The sequence below is a fragment of the Eptatretus burgeri genome, chromosome 12 (genome assembly GCF_056783735.1).
Source record: "Eptatretus burgeri isolate ZD-2024b chromosome 12, Ebu_testis_v1, whole genome shotgun sequence".
Lineage (NCBI taxonomy): Eukaryota > Metazoa > Chordata > Myxini > Myxiniformes > Myxinidae > Eptatretus > Eptatretus burgeri.
Window position 1 is genome coordinate 38943448 of NC_140972.1, and position 13331 is coordinate 38956778.

General features: G+C 52.4%; 1 protein-coding gene across 11 annotated transcripts in view; it reads right to left on the minus strand.

Moving 5' to 3' along the window:
- Nucleotides 1-13060, minus strand: part of LOC147015454 (membrane progestin receptor gamma-B-like) — a 55842-nt gene extending 42782 nt beyond the window's left edge. For 3 of the 11 annotated variants that reach the window (XR_015050341.1, XR_015050342.1, XM_085850208.1), the window contains exon 1: nt 12740-12906. The gene's annotated coding sequence lies outside the window, so the exon portion shown is untranslated. The other 8 variants (XM_085850209.1, XM_085850214.1, XM_085850211.1 and 5 more) reach the window with 7 other exon arrangements.
- Nucleotides 13061-13331: the final 271 nt, after the last annotated feature.

Consider the following 13331-nt stretch of genomic DNA (forward strand, 5'->3'; position numbering starts at 1 on the left):
TCCACGCACCAGCCATTGGACAGCCACTCGTGCCCGCTTTGTTACCAATTACCCACTGTCCCTATTGTCACTCTAAAACCCAGCAGAACTTACAAACTCTCACCTTCAGCACATGGGGCAGGAGGCTGCCCGGGCCCAAGCTCCTGCACAGAAGCGGCCAATCTTCCCCTCACACGCTCTGTCCAATCCGGAATATCCCGACCCATGTAAGAGCTCAATCAGTCACAATGGACTATCTGTGGGAGTGCGTGGCGGCCCATCTGGATCTTAAAAACTACATCGGTTACCTGTCGGAGCATCACACCAGGGCCCTTCCAGGGGGAGGTGAGTTTCGGGCACACACCCTTCCTCCTCTGTGGCCAGAAGAGCCAAATAAGGTCTCCAGGGAGGAATCAGGGGGCGTGTGTCCGAGAGTCATACCTCAATTTAGCACGTGAGGAAGCCAAACCTATTCGCTCCCTCGCAAAGTCATGAGCTTTCTCTATGCTCTTACGCATTTTGGTAGCATAACCCTCCGCCGAGGTCCATGTTGTGGCTTCAGATGTCACGCCCAGCCACAAATCAACAGGGACCCGCATCTCCCGACCAAACATCAGCAAGGCAGGGGTGCAGCGGGTGGCCTCATGCTGCGCGGTCCTGTATGCCATCAGGACAAAGGGGAGATGTTCGTCCCAGTCCTGCTGATTCTGGGAGGTAAAGAGAGCTAACTGGGTGAGCAGAGTTTTATTAAACCTCTCCACCATCCCATCCGACTGTGGCCTTAGAGGAGTTGTCCGAGTCTTGTGAATTTGAAGGAGCTCGCACACTGAACGTAGGAGTTCGGACTCGAAGTTCCGGCCCTGGTCTGTGTGCAGCTCCCTCGGAGTTCCAAAACGAGTGAAGAACCCCTCCACTAGTGCTTGGGCAACCAGCCGTGCTTCCTGATTGGGCAATGCATAGGCTTCCGGCCATCTGGTAAAGTAGTCCATTGCCACCAGAATATACTTGTTGCCTCGGTGGGTGGTGGGTAGGGGCCCGACCACATCAACCGCTACTCTCTCAAGTGGTGCTCCTACATTATAAATTTGGAGGGGGGCCTTACGTGTGCATGGTGATGTTTTCTTTCCCCGGCAGAGGTCGCACCAACGTACCCATTTTTGGATGACGCTGCCCGAGTTCACCCAATAGAATCACTGCCTCAATTTCGCTAGTGTTTTGGTTACACCTAAGTGTCCCATCGTTCGTGTTCCATGTACAAGCCCCATCACCTGTTCTCTCAATTTCGAAGGTACCACCAACAACCAGGAAGCATTTCCACTCGTTGGTAATTCCCACTCCCGGTACAAAATGCCATCCTTCAGCTGGAGCATCTGCCATTGTGCCCAATAAGCCTTCACCTGCGCTCCGAGCGAAGCAATTTCTTCCCACGTAGGCCGTTTTCCACCCTCTAGCCAATTACAGAGGTGGCCCAAAACAGGGTCCTCCTTCTGTTCCTTTTTCCAATCGACAATACCAAATTCAGGAGGTGGTTGTGGCAGAGTCCGACGGGTGACTCTGGCGGCACATAGGCATGCATCAATTTGTTCCTGCCCAATCAAATCCCTATTCTCTTGACGTTCACAAAATTTGCATTGGTGCTGAAAACAAGGTCGCCGAGAGAGAGCATCTGCGTTGGCATGTGTTTTGCCGGGCCGATGTTGCACGACAAACTTGTACTGCTGCAGTTTCTCAAGCCACCTTGCAATTTGGCCCTCCGGCTCCTTGAACCGAAGAAGCCATTGCAAGGAGGCATGATCTACCCGGATCACAAACTCCCTCCCGTACAGGTAAGGATGAAAGTGTCCAACTGCAGACAGCAAGGCCAATAATTCTTTGCGAGTGACGCAATAATTTCGCTCGGGCTTTGACAGAGCCCTACTATAATAGGCAATCACTCGTTCGACTCCTTGTTGGACTTGAGACAGGACCGCCCCCAATCCTCCCTGGCTAGCATCCGTGTCGAGGATGAACTGGCCCGTCTCGGCCGGATACGCCAAAACTGGGGCTTCTATCAGGCGTTGTTTTAGGTGATTGAATGCTTTGGTTCAGTTTTCTGACCACACAAATTTTGCTCCCTTCTCTGTCAATTGGTGCAATGGTCTTGCAATACTTGCAAAATTTTCCACAAATTTCCTATAGTAAGAACAGAGGCCCAAAAATCCTCTGACCTCTCTTACATTTCTGGGGGTGGGCCACTCTTTTACTGCCACTGCCTTCATTGGGTCTGTGGCCACACCGCTCTCATTCACCACGTGACCCAGATAAACGACCTCTTTCCTAAAAATTTTGCATTTCCCAGGGTTCAGTTTTAACCCGGCCCCCCTCAATCGCCTGAAAACCTCCACCAAATTTTTGGCAGCCTGCTCAAATGTGGGAGCGTGGACAAGAACGTCGTCTAAATAGATCAGGCATGTTTGCCATGGCAGCCCAATCAAAACACGTTCCATCAGACGTTCAAATGTGGCGGGGACATTGCACAATCCGAAAGGCATGACGACAAACTGCCAGAGGCCCTTCCCTGTGGAAAATGCTGTTTTCTCTCTCCCTTGTTTGTCCATTTCCACCTGCCAGTAGCCACTCTTCAAATCCAATGTAGTGAACCATTTTTTGCCGGAAATGGCATCGAGTGTATCATCAATACGTGGCAGGGGATATGAGTCCTTGAGCGTCACTTGATTGAGCTGGCGATAATCCACACAGAACCGAATGGTCCCGTCCTTCTTTCTCACCAACACAATGGGTGACACCCAAGGACTTACCGAGGGCTCAATAATTCCAGCCTCCTTCATCTTTTCCACCTGTTTTTCAGCCTCATCCCTCTTTGCAAGAGGTAGCCGTCGTGCAGGCTGTCGAACAGGTCGAGCCTCGCCAGCGTCAATTTGGTGCCTGACTAGACTCGTGCGTCCAAAATCCTCAGGAGAGAGAGAATACATCCACATTAGCACCAACCAAATTGTGCAATGACCTTACCTGGTCCACTGTTAACCCCTGTTCTGCTCGGTTTACCATGTCCCTTACTCCCTCTGGCCAATTTGTTTTTCCAAAATTTTGCCCGACTCCGGCCGAACTGGCAAGTCTGTGGTTCCGTCCCCTCTGGTGATCTCCACTACACTGCTACACTTTGCTATAACAGCTCCGCCCCTCACTGTGTGAGGGCTGTCAGACAGGTTGAGCAACCGAACCACTACCATGGGCTGATGTGTATCCACGAGTGTACGACCCACCATCAATCCTGCAGTTTCCCCCGAGCTCCACGGCTCCACCATACCGAGCTGGCCCACGTGATTGGTCCTTGCCGATATTCGGGCCAACACCACGGTCTCAGACCTGGGGGCCACGGTCACGGTGCGCGACATCTCCAGTTGCGCCCCTGTGCCTCCTCGACTTCCCCCAGTCCCTCCAACCGTAGCTTTTCAGTCCCGAGCCACATGTGACCCCGCCCCAGGTCTAGTTGGCAGTCATGTTCCACGAGGAAACTCAACCCCAGAAGGCATCGGTCACACACTTCTGCCACCCACACCACCGCATCGACCTCGAGGCTGCCCAACTCAATCCTCACAACCCCACGACCCATTATCGGCATCGTTGCTCCTGTAGCCAGTTGGAGACTGTGTCCTGCTAGTCTATCGTTTTTGTCCCAACCTCCAACACTAGCGGGCTAATAACGGTATCACTTGCACCCATGTCCACCACTGCTTCACAAAACTCTATCTTTACCCTTACCCGCAAATTCCCCACACCAATTTTCCCACAATTCACTATTTTCACCAAGGGAGGGCACTTCGCCACAATCTCACCAGCCAAGCATGGCCCTGTATGCTCAGCCTGATCTAGTTTCCCCGACCCCCGACAGTGATCTCCGGACTCGACCTAGGTAAGGGCACCTCGGATAGACCTGGCGGTTCAGCAGGAGGATTCATCCTCTCCGGGCTTGAAAGTGTATTGGAGGGTCTCTCCATCGCCGGGTACCGGCAATATCGTTGCATGTGTCCTCTTCGCCCGCACCGGAAACAACGCCCCATAAAAGGCCCCCGTGGGTATCGGTGTAATGTCTCTTCCGATTCCGGACCCCCTCGGCCATAATCAAATTGCTCTATTGGCTGGGCTGGACCCCGCCGCTTTGGCGCACCAACTACCGAATTACCCCTTATCAAACTTGACAGTTTCTGGCAAATTTCCTGAAACATTTGGGTAATGCCAATTTCTCCCAGCCCCTCTCCCTGATCCTGAATCTCCGCCTGTCGGACCGTCACCGATGGCCTCTCTGGCACCCAACCCGGCCGCCTCCACGAGGCCAGCCTGCCTACGCACTCGGTGAACGAACGGTTCTCGTTCGGTGAACGCTCGGTGAACGGTGGGTGGATCCTGTAACTCCGCTAGCGCTCGGACCTCAGGGTCCGGAAGAGCAGCTAAAAATTTCTCTCGTGCCAGTCTGTCCCACGCCTCCACTGTTAGGTCCCGATACGCGATCCTGACTGATTGGTAAATGTCCTGTGCCAGCTCCTGCACTGTCTCGCCCAACTTTAATCTGCGGTGCTGGAGCTGGGCCCGCACCAGATCACAGTTTGCTGCGAAACCAAACCGACGGCTCAACGCCTCGCAAATGTGGGAGCTGGTCAACATCCCTCCGCGATCACGTTTAACACATCTGCGGCTGGTCCCCGCAACGTTGCCACCAAATTCCCTGTACGTTCCCGCTCATTCCACCCGTTTAGTCGGGAAATACACTCAAATTGCGTCAGAAAAGCTTCAAGGCTCCCTGACCAGTCAGAATTTACCAGGGGGATCACTTTTCCGGTGGCCCGCTTCCCAGTTTCTCCCTTGTCCGAATCCAGCCCAGGGATCAAACAACCTTGTGGCTGCGTATCCAATTTCGGAGTCCCCTGTGGCCAAAGATGTTTTGTGGTGAGGGTCTCATGGGTCAATTTTCCCTCCTGTTCCAAACGTTTAATGGACTGATTCACCTCTTCCCACAGGATCCTCTGGGCCCGCACAACCTCCTCCAAGGCTCCGGCGCGAGTTTGTAGCTGCTCCTCAACCAACCCGGACACTCTACTTACAAAAGACGGCTCTACCAGGCCTTTATCCAAGACTTCATCTTGGCTCATAATTTTATCTTGTTCGTCCAAACGAGCCTCCAATCCTTTTACCTCCTCCGCCAAATTCATCCCTTGCTTCCTCAGCTCTCCCCACTCTTCTACTTGCAGCTGCATACGAGCATCCACACAGGCACGATGACGTTCCAGGCTTTCATCCACTTTATCAACCCGAATGTTCGTTGCATCAATTTTATCTACCAATTTTTTCCGTATATTTTCCCCCTCCAATGTAATTTCTACCTTTGTTTCCTCCAATCTATCCTCAAATTTACTTTGTATTTCCCCCAATTTAACATCCACACACTCCTGCATCTCAGTTTTCATTTTCTCCATCTTTTCCCCCCAATTCATCCCTCATTAAATCAATCCGTGCACCCAACTGTTCCCCCATTACCCCCAATTGATCTGTCATTTCTGCCCTGTGTACCGTCATTTTTGCCCCCTGTGCTGTAATTGCACTCATTAAACTTTCCAACATTGTCTGGATCGGCATCACGCCGGTTTCCGGCGCTGCCGGCTCCATTACGGGCAATGAAGCACGGTCCACGCTCGGAATGGGGGAGGTTCCGATCCTACCCCCATCTCTCCCTTCTTTCCCCGACTCGCTGCCCGACACGTGGCCTTCCTCCTCCAACATCTGCACATCCGCCATGGTGCAGAAGTCCCGTTTGCCGCCAATTAAATTTAATTTGAAAACTCCCGCCAAAATTTTCCCCGCGCTCGCGCGCTTTTCTGTCGTGATTTTATATTCCAATTCGTGGCGAGATTTTAATCCTGGTATATTCTCCCGATACCAAATATAATTTAGAGGGGTTCGAACATCCAACACCCTGACACCAATGTGACGTCCACGGGACTTGAACAGTACCGCCAACGTAGAATGAGCCAAAACGATGGAGGCGGTTTATTAATTTATAACCCAAAGATGGCGGTTTTAATCGCTCTCCAGCAAACGGGATGAGGAAGGTGGCACGAGTCGCTTTTCACTGAGTTAATAATGTTTATTTCTCTAACCAGAATGATAATAAGACTCGGCAAGAGGAGGGATCTGGGGAGATTCGACGGGATGGTGGTGTGGGTTCGGGCGTGGGGAAAACACAAACAATTCCAATGGATATACAAATCTCAAACCCTCTAAGGCGCCAGGCACGCACGCACGCACGCACGCACGCACGCACGCACGCACGCACGCACGCACGCACGCACACACACACACGCACACGCACACGCACACGCACACGCACACGCACACGCACACGCACACGCACACGCACACGCACACGCACACGCACACGCACACGCACACGCACACACACACGCACACGCACACACACACACACACACACACACACACACACACACACACACACACACACAACGTAGCTGGTGTTCAGGCTTGCCCGTGGTGTCGACGTAACAGTCACTGGATTGGTGCCGGACGAGCTGGCGTTGCGCTCTTCAGGGGCAGGAGACACGGTGGTGCCGAGGTTCCGTCAGCCCTTCCGTGCAGAGCCGCGGTTTCCGGCCTGTGAGCTCCAACCAGCCACCGTGGTGCTGTTCCTGGTGGTGTCGACCTCCTGGTGTAGGCCCACGACCGCTCACAGCCGCCAGGGAGCCAGTTCTGGCGCCAAGATGCGAGCAGGAGAGGGAGGCAGGTCCGCCCGCCGTTCGGTCCCGTACTCCGAGCCAGCAGAACTCCAGAGCCAACCGAGGTGAGGCACGAGGCACAGCAAGGCCATGATACACGACGAATCGAGGAACGAACCAGCACAACGAGAGAGCGTACTCCGAGACCAACAGCCTCGACCAGACGCTTTCTTTTTATGACTCTTCCTCTCCTTATTTTCCCAAACAGAACCTTTTTATACTCGAGTCCTTGTCACTTCCAATCGAGCCCTTTTATTGGCCCTCTGCCGTCGCCTTCCGCCAATCGTGATCACGGGGCGGAGCCATCCGCAGCACTGTCCTGTTACGTCACGGCAAGCCTATAGGGAATACTAAAAGGGTTTACGCATACACACTTACCCTAACCCGTCTCCCTATCTAATTACGTGACAATTATCATTTCCCCCTTAAAGAAATGGACATTTACTAGACAACTTATCACCACTGAATTGCTACTTATTACATTGAGATCCTGGTACAACTCGAACAGCATTGCATACCTCATTAGACATCCTAATTACCCTTTGAATGCATAACCCCTCCCCCCCCCTCAGAAGCAACTATGTATGTATGTACAGTCATGGCAAAAAATATTGGCACCCTTGTACTTTTGACAAATAATAATTCACCATTTCTTCCAGAAAATTGTTGAAATTTTAAAAATCTTTTGGTATCCACATCAGTATTTATTTGGTTTGTAGTGGAGTAAAACAAAAAAAAGCTGAAATAAATTACTAAATCTTAGCTTTTTTTGTGTCACTGTATGCACCACGATGAGCACGGAGAAAAGAAAGAAAACCAGAGAATTGTCTGAGGATGTCAGACACAAGATTGTAGCCAAGCATGGATAATCTCAAGGCTACAAGTCCATCTCCAGGGACCTTGATGTTCCTGTGTCCACTGTACACAACATTATCAGGAAGTTTAAGGCCCATGGCACTGCAGCCAACCTCCCTGGATATGACTGCAAGAGAAAACTTGATCGAAGATTGCAGTGAAGGATTGTTCAAATGGTGGAGAAAGCGCCTCAATCAAATGCCAAACAGATTCAAGCTGACCTTCAGACACAAGGTACGACAGTTTCAACTCGCACCATCCGTCACTATTTCAATGAAAGGGGGTTCTATGGTTGGAGACCTAGGACCCCACTGCTGAGACAGGGACAAAAGAAAGCCTGACTGGAGTTTGCCAAAACACACCTGAACAAGCCAAAATCCTTCTGGGAAAACGTCCTGTGGAGAGATGAGATCAAATTAGAGCTTTTTGGAAAAGCACATTATCTCTACATTTACAGAAAACAAAATGAAGCCTTCAAAGAAATGAACACCTTCCCTACAGTCAAACATGGAGGAGGTTCAGTGATGTTTTGGGGTTGCTGTGCTGCCTCTGGCACTAGATGCTTTGAATGTGTGCATGGCATCATGAAATCAGGAGATTCCCAAGGCACTTTATATCACAATGTTCACCCCAGTGTCAGAAAGCTGGGTCTGTCGAAGGGGGTCATGGGTCTTGCAGCAGGACAATGACCCCGAACACACTTCAAAAAGCACCCACGAATGGTTTAAGACAAAATGCTGGACTGTTCTGAAGCGGCCAACAATGAGTCGAGATCTAAACCCCATTGACCTGTGGGGAGATCTGAATACAGCAGTTGGGAGAATGGACCCTTCAAATCTGGGAGATCTGGAGCAGTTTGCACAAGAACAGTGGGACAAACTGCCAGTAGAGAGGTGAAGGAAGCTCATTCATTGCTATAGGAAGTGCTTGACTCGTTATTTTGTCCAAAGGCTGTGTGACCAAATATTAATTTGAGATTGTCAATAATTGTCAATGCCATTTCTTTTTATTTTCTGATTTAAAAGGATATATTAAGTTCTGAATCAAAAACAAAGGTTCTGTCATATTAACAGTCAAATAATGAGTTGTGGAAACCAAATACTTTAGTCAATTTCAACTTATTTTTGGAGAAAATTCTGAGTTATTTGAAGAAAAAAAAAAGTGCTGGTGTGCTAAAATTTTTGGCCAGGACTGTGTTGTCTTGCTTGGAACCTCATTACTGATTCAGCAACATATTGAATGGCGTTTTTACCACGTTGGGTTAACCCTTTGCATGCTGCATTGTTTATGGCCAAATGGTTGGTTCCCTGTTGCTCAATTTTTTTCATAGGGCTGTGAATTTCAAGTGGTATTTGCAAAAAACAACTTGGGTGTCAAGTTGGACAGATAACCAAAATCAAGACAAAAAAAATTGTTTCAATTTTTTTCCATTTCATTCTCTCCCCCTCCTCTCTCTAATAGTGGGGCAACTTAGCATAACAATTGTGCATTTTGTGAGGAAAGCACCAAATTTGGCACACGAGTAGCCTATCATATTATGAACAGATTTGGATATTGGGCCATCTCAAAATTTTTGATGGCAGTGGAAAATGGCTGCCACAGCCATCAGCGGCTGAATTTAAGATGGCCCAATATCCAAATGTGTTCATAATATGATAGGCTACTCGTGTGCCAAATTTGGTGCTTTCCTCACAAAATGCACAATTGTTATGCTATATTTAGCTAAGTTGCCCCACCATAACCCAAACCACAGCATGCAAAGGGTTAAAAAACACAACAACCTGCTTTACAATCCGACCAACCAGTTTTTTATCACCTTCAACTTGTCATGTACGTTATGTTCTCCAATACTCTTATCTGCATTAAAACCATAAATATCACACAAGTGGGGGAAATGTCATATTGTAATAAATACTAAATAGGGGTGGGCACGTCGCGAGAATACGCACGGGAGGGAAAGTGGTGTGGCGAGTATGTGCCGAGAAGTGGGGAGGGAGGGAAGCACGTGCCGGGAAGGAAGCACGTGCCAGGAGGAGAGCACAGCACTTAACGATAACATGCCAGGAGAGGACATCATGAGTATTTGCCGGCTGGAAGGGGGGGGGGCTCTTGGATCTTGGAGTGAACGTGCCGGGAGGGAAGAGGGCTCCTCGTACATGTAGGAGGGGAGGGGGGCACATCGCGAGCACAGGCCGGGATGGGGACATGTAGGAAGCACAGGTCGGGGGGATGAAGGATCGGGGAAGGGTGAAAGATGGGGGAGGAGGTGAAAGATGGGGGAGGAGGGGGTCAAGGATGGGGGGTGAGAAAGTGAAGGATGGGGGGTGAGAAAGTGAAGGATGGGGGGTGAGAAAGTGAAGGATGGGGGGTGAGAAAGTGAAGGATGGGGGGGTGAGAAAGTGAAGGATGGGGGGTGAGAAAGTGAAGGATGGGGGGTGAGAAAGTGAAGGATGGGGGGTGAGAAAGTGAAGGATGGGGGGGTGAGAAAGTGAAGGATGGGGGGTGAGAAAGTGAAGGATGGGGGGGGTGAGAAAGTGAAGGATGGGGGGTGAGAAAGTGAAGGATGGGGGGGTGAGAAAGTGAAGGATGGGGGGTGAGAAAGTGAAGGATGGGGGGGTGAGAAAGTGAAGGATGGGGGGGGTGAGAAAGTGAAGGATGGGGGGGTGAGAAAGTGAAGGATGGGGGGGTGAGAAAGTGAAGGATGGGGGGGGTGAGAAAGTGAAGGATGGGGGGTGAGAAAGTGAAGGATGGGGGGTGAGAAAGTGAAGGATGGGGGTGAGAAAGTGAAGGATGGGGGGTGAGAAAGTGAAGGATGGGGGGGTGAGAAAGTGAAGGATGGGGGGGGGAGAGGGTGAAGGATGGGGGGGAGAGGGTGAAGGATGGGGGGGAGAGGGTGAAGGATGGGGGGGAGAGGGTGAAGGATGGGGGGGGGAGAGGGTGAAGGATGGGGGGGAGAGGGTGAAGGATGGGGGGAGAGGGTGAAGGATGGGGGGGAGAGCGTGAATGATGGGGGGGAGAGGGTGAAGGATGGGGGGGAGAGGGTGAAGGATGGGGGGGAGAGGGTGAAGGATGGGGGGAGAGGGTGAAGGATGGGGGGGGAGAGGGTGAAGGATGGGGGGAGAGGGTGAAGGATGGGGGGGAGAGGGTGAAGGATGGGGGGGGAGAGCGTGAATGATGGGGGGGAGAGGGTGAAGGATGGGGGGGAGAGGGTGAAGGATGGGGGGAGAGGGTGAAGGATGGGGGGGAGAGGGTGAAGGATGGGGGGGAGAGGGTGAAGGATGGGGGGGAGAGTGTGAAGGATGGGGGGTGAGAGTGTGAAGGATGGGGGGAGAGGGTGAAGGATGGGGGGAGAGGGTGAAGGATGGGGGGAGAGGGTGAAGGATGGGGGGGAGAGGGTGAAGGATGGGGGGAGAGGGTGAAGGATGGGGGGAGAGGGTGAAGGATGGGGGGGAGAGGGTGAAGGATTGGGGGGGAGAGGGTGAAGGATGGGGGAGGGAGAGGGTGAAGGATGGGGGGAGAGGGTGAAGGATGGGGGGAGAGGGTGAAGGATGGGGGGGGAGAGGGTGAAGGATGGGGGGGAGAGGGTGAAGGATGGGGGGGAGAGCGTGAATGATGGGGGGGAGAGGGTGAAGGATGGGGGGGAGAGGGTGAAGGATGGGGGGAGAGGGTGAAGGATGGGGGGGAGAGGGTGAAGGATGGGGGGGAGAGTGTGAAGGATGGGGGGTGAGAGTGTGAAGGATGGGGGGGAGAGGGTGAAGGATGGGGGAGAGGGTGAAGGATGGGGGGAGAGGGTGAAGGATGGGGGGGAGAGGGTGAAGGATGGGGGGGAGAGGGTGAAGGATTGGGGGGGGGAGAGGGTGAAGGATGGGGGAGGGAGAGGGTGAAGGATGGGGGGGAGAGGGTGAAGGATGGGGGGAGAGGGTGAAGGATGGGGGGGAGAGGGTGAAGGATGGGGGGGGAGAGCGTGAATGATGGGGGGGAGAGGGTGAAGGATGGGGGGGAGAGGGTGAAGGATGGGGGGAGAGGGTGAAGGATGGGGGGAGAGGGTGAAGGATGGGGGGAGAGGGTGAAGGATGGGGGGGAGAGGGTGAAGGATGGGGGGGGAGAGTGTGAAGGATGGGGGTGAGAGTGTGAAGGATGGGGGGGAGAGGGTGAAGGATGGGGGGGAGAGGGTGAAGGATGGGGGGAGAGGGTGAAGGATGGGGGGAGAGGGTGAAGGATTGGGGGGGGAGAGGGTGAAGGATGGGGAGGGAGAGGGTGAAGGATGGGGGGGAGAGGGTGAAGGATGGGGGGGAGAGGGTGAAGGATGGGGGGAGAGGGTGAAGGATGGGGGAGAGGGTGAAGGATGGGGGGAGAGGGTGAAGGATGGGGGGGAGAGGGTGAAGGATGGGGGGGGAGAGGGTGAAGGATGGGGGGAGAGGGTGAAGGATGGGGGGGAGTGAAGGATGGGGGTGGAGTGAAGGATGGGGGTGGAGTGAAGGATGGGGGTGGAGTGAAGGATGGGGGGTAGTGAAGGATGGGGGGAGGGTGAAGGATGGGGGGAGGGTGAAGGATGGGGGGAGAGGGTGAAGGATGGGGGGGAGAGGGTGAAGGATGGGGGGAGAGGGTGAAGGATGGGGGGGAGAGGGTGAAGGATGGGGGGGAGAGGGTGAAGGATGGGGGGAGTGAAGGATGGGGGTGGAGTGAAGGATGGGGGTGGAGTGAAGGATGGGGGTGGAGTGAAGGATGGGGGGTAGTGAAGGATGGGGGGAGGGTGAAGGATGGGGGGAGGGTGAAGGATGGGGGAAGGTGAGAAGGTGAAGGATGGGGGGAAAGGCAGAGAGGGTGAAAGATTGGAGGTGGGGTTCGGAAGGATGGGAATGGAGGGGTGCCAAAACGTAGCACGTCGAAGCCGTTTGGGCCAGAGGGTGGGGGAGACAAAGTGAGCATGGGGGCGGGTGGGGCCGACTAAAGCCAGACTAAAGCCAAGGATGGCAAACACAAAACACACAAAACGATTCAGTTCCGCTCGAGTTCCGTACTCGGAACACTCGATTAAAGCTCGTCGAGCCACTCTTAACCGTCACGTCCGGAGACAGCCGGCTTTCGGTGCTGCGTGTTCCTCAAACTCGGATATCTACCTTTCGCCGTGCACACCACATCATTCCCCAATGTGACTGCAACACTCATGCGATAAACACGATTACAAGGCGCTCCGTGTGTTTGAACAGCGTCCCTCCCAACACCTCCCTTATCGAGAGTTGTGGGCGGCGCGCGTATTCATCACGACGTTTAATATTTCCTCCATTCCAACCTTCATATCATCACAACTCTTGTCCAAAACACCGTTCACCTTTTCTTTAAAAGCAAAATCCAAAACACCGTTCACCTTTTCTTCAATCATAACCTTTACATATTTAAAGGATATACTCATGCCGTTCCAGAGCGATCAAATGTTGAAGTGTAAAGTTTGTTTTTGCGTGAAAAACAAACTTCAAATCTCAACGTTAATAAAAAGTTACTACCACCAACTCTTTCATCATGGCTCTCATAAAATGAACGAAACAATACCCGAAAACAATCGTGATCGAGTGTACCGGGTACAGTACATACCATTACAGCAACTGTATCGGCAAATGAACACTCAAAGAAAGCGGGAATAATCTATCTATAATTCCAGCAATGTGTGTGTGTGTGTGTGTGTGTGTGTGTGTGTGTGTGTGTGTGTGTGTG